At 41.9% G+C, this 3595-nt stretch overlaps 1 non-coding gene across 1 annotated transcript; it reads left to right on the top strand.

The window, feature by feature from the left end:
• Positions 1–3143: 3143 nt before the first annotated feature.
• On the top strand, positions 3144–3250 carry LOC141615644 (small nucleolar RNA R71). Its single transcript, XR_012530054.1, has one exon. It is a non-coding gene; the product is annotated as a small nucleolar RNA R71 (small nucleolar RNA).
• The last annotated feature ends 345 nt before the right edge of the window (positions 3251–3595 follow it).

Genomic DNA, 3595 nt, shown 5'->3' with positions numbered 1-3595 from the left:
AAGAAAGCTTGAAATCTTCAATTTCTAGTAATGCCCGAATCGATTTAGGATAGATGAATGTTGCCTTGTATCCCAAAAATTGACTCAAAACTTGAAGATTTTGGTGTTTTAATCACTTGTTGTTGCTAAAGGAGTGATTTATTTTTGTTTTGAGGAAGTTTGGATTTGATTTGGTTGATTTTGGTTGAGAAATTTGGTTTTTGTTGATGGAGAGGATGAGGGTTTTAGGGTTTTGGGTAGTGTTTATGTTTGAATGAATGAAAAGAATTGGGAAAAGGGGATTTAAAGACCCGTTGGATTTTGAAAAGCACAGGGGAGACAAGCGGATAGTCCTTCGGGATGCTCGGATTCTTCAGTTTCTGGGTTCAGGAAAAGACGCCTGGGGACGAGCGTCTCGAAGGCAAGACGAGCGGATTCTTGAGCTGGGACGAGCGTCCTATGCTGGAGACGCTCGGATTCCTTTCCAGGGAGAAATCCCAAAAATTGACAGTGTAAAGACGAGCGTTTTTCCTCTGGGACGACCGTCCTGGCTGAGACGAGCGGATTCCTTGCTAGGACGCTCGGATTCTCAGTCAGACCCAAAAATTATTTTTGCAGCTTCACAAGACGAGCTTCTTATGCCCTGGATGCTCGGGTTCACTTCAAGACGAGCGGATCCCCTTCTGGGACGCTCGGATTCTGCCTCTTCCACACGGATTCAGGTCCATCCGTGGGTGCTTCGTAACCCGTGTCATTCATTCTTCATTTCTCGTGTTCTTCATTGTGGGGGCACTACAAAGGCATGAATAGCCTAGGCAATTGCTATCCCCACACTAAGGCAAAACACTACACACCAATAAACTCATAAGTCCCTCCCTCACTTCTCTAGAAAATGATGAAAATCTTGATCAAGGCATAAAAATGTAAATCCAAAATTGACAAAAATGCAATACAATAATTAAAATGCAAGTTAGGGAGTTAGAATATTTACAAGTGGTGGTTTAGGGAGGACTCCACCAAAATCTCATCCAATAATGAGATGTCAAGGGGGCATGTTCAAGGTGTTGTTGATGTTACTCAACACCTTGAAGAAGTAGTCAAAATCTTGTTCATTGTCATGATAAAGATCTTCAATAGACCTTTGCACTTGTTGTTCTCCATGATGGTCTTGGGTCATAGCATTACCGATATAGGGATTGAATATCCCTTCAAACTCATCATCCCAAAGACCGCATACTTCGTCTACTTGATCACTAAAAATGTCTTGAGTTGATGAAGACAACTCTCCTTCTTTCTTATCTTGGCCAATGAGGCCTTCTTCTTCACTTGTCATGGGTGAGCTTTTCAAGCTCTCTTTGTTGCAATTTCCTTGCTCTTTTGATGGAGCATCATCCACTTTCTTATTCCATTGAAATGCCAACTTCTTCCTATCATCTTTCCGGCTATAATGATCAACCATAAAACATGGCTCATGCAATCGGAGAGCTCTCATAGTCTTGTCAAGATTGAAAGTGATGGTTTCATCTCCCACTTCAAGGGTGAGCTCTTCATGTTTCACATCGATCACCGCTCCCGCGGTTTGCAAGAAAGGTCTTCCTAAGATAATAGGAATGTTGGAATCTTCTTCCATGTCAACAATAACGAAATCCACCGGGATGAAGAATTTGCCAATTCTTACGGGCACATCTTCCCATACCCCTAAAGGTGTCTTTGTTGATCTATCCGCCATTTAAAGCGTAATGTTGGTGCATTTGAGCTCTCCCATCCCTAGCCTCTTGCTTACCGAATATGGCATGACACTAACACTTGCCCCAAGGTCACATAAAGCTTTGTTGATTGTAGTGTCACCAATAGTGCATGGAATGGAGAAACTTCCCGGATCCTTGAGCTTTGGAGGTGAACTTCCTTGAAGAATAGCACTACTCACTTTGGTGAAAGCACTAGTCTCAAGCTTCCGGATTGATTTCTTCTTTGTAAGGATATCTTTCATATACTTTGCATAGGCCGGAACATGATTGATCAATTCCGTGAATGGAATCGAGACTTCTAAATTCTTTACAATCTCCATGAATTTTCCAAGTTGGTCATCAAACTTAGGCTTAGCTTGACGACTCGGGAATGGAAGTCTAATCACAATAGGCTCCTTCTCTTTGGCCTTTTCTTCATTATTCTTTGAAACTTCTTGAATGGTGGGTTCTTCTTCCCTAGAGTTTTGCACAACTCTTTCCTTGTCACTAGTCTCCACAATGTCATCCTCAACTTGCTTCGTTGGCCCTTCATAGCTTGTACCACTCCTCAAGTGGATGGCACTCACCGATTCATGTCTTGGGGGATTACTTTGAGGTGGTAATTGCCCCTTTTGTCTTTGAGAGCTAGAAGATGCTAATTGAGTCATTTGGGTTTCCAACATTTTTGTGTGGGCTAGGATGTTGTTGATGGTGATGTCTTTTACTTGGCTATCTTTTTGCATTTGAGTGAAAAATTCTTGTTGGTTCTTTTGCATTTGGAGGACCGCTTTTTGAACATCAAAACCTTGGTCATTGGATTGGTTGTATGGAGTTTGATTTTGGTAACCTTGGTTTTGGTTGTAAAAGGGTCTTTGATTGTGGTTTCTCATTGGAGGTGGGGTGTATGTTGTTTGAGGGTTTTGAACATTTTGGCTTTTGTATGAGAGATTTGGATGGAATTTGGTGTCTTCATTGTAATAGTTGGAATAAGGGGTACCACTCTTGTATGCTTGAAAAGCATTCACTTGTTCACTTGTTCCCCTACATTCACTTTGGTCATGTCCCAAAGTTCTACAATTCTCACATATTCCACTTGGAATTGATGAAGATGCCATCATGGCATTAACATGTTGCTTTGGTGATTTGGAGGCTTCTTCAAGCTTAGCCATAGCCTTCTCAAACTTCAAGTTGATGGTATCAATATGAGCACTAAGTTGAGCACCCAATTGAGTAATAGAGTCCACTTCATGCTTTCCTCCTCTAGTAGCCTTCCGAGGTCTACTATATTGTGAGTTATGGACCGCCATATCCTCAATCTTGTTCCATGTTTGATTATCGTCAACTTCGGTGAACATACCATTTGATCCCATGTTGAGAATGTTTCGGGAGTCTTCATAAAGACCATTCCAAAATTGTTGTACCAAGAACCACTCGCTAAGTTCATGATGAGGACATGAGCGACAAGTTCCTTTGAATCGCTCCCAAGCTTCATACAAAGATTCTTCGTCCCTTTGTTTGAATCCCGTGATTTGGGCTCTTAGCATGTTAGTCTTTTCCGGAGGGTAGAACTTTTTGTAGAAAGCAAGTGCCAATTTCTTCCAAGAGTCAATACCAAGAGTAGCCTTATCAAGGCTTTTTAACCATTGTTTCGCGGTACCAATAAAAGAAAGAGGAAATAAGACCCATCGAATTTGGTCTTGAGTCACTCCGGTTTGTGAAATCGCATCGCAATAGTCACAAAAAGTCTCCATGTGAGAATGAGGGTCTTCACTAGGCATCCCCCCAAATTGGCTTCTTTCGACTAATTGGATAAATGCGGATTTTGCAATGAAATTACCGGTCAAGTGTTGTGGTGTGGGAGTACCATTGGGTAGGTTCTCCTCGGTTGG

The sequence above is a fragment of the Silene latifolia genome, chromosome 11 (genome assembly GCF_048544455.1).
Source record: "Silene latifolia isolate original U9 population chromosome 11, ASM4854445v1, whole genome shotgun sequence".
In the NCBI taxonomy this organism is placed as follows: domain Eukaryota; kingdom Viridiplantae; phylum Streptophyta; class Magnoliopsida; order Caryophyllales; family Caryophyllaceae; genus Silene; species Silene latifolia.
Note: the sequence above shows the minus strand (reverse complement) of the source record. Positions and strands in the feature narration are given on the sequence as shown.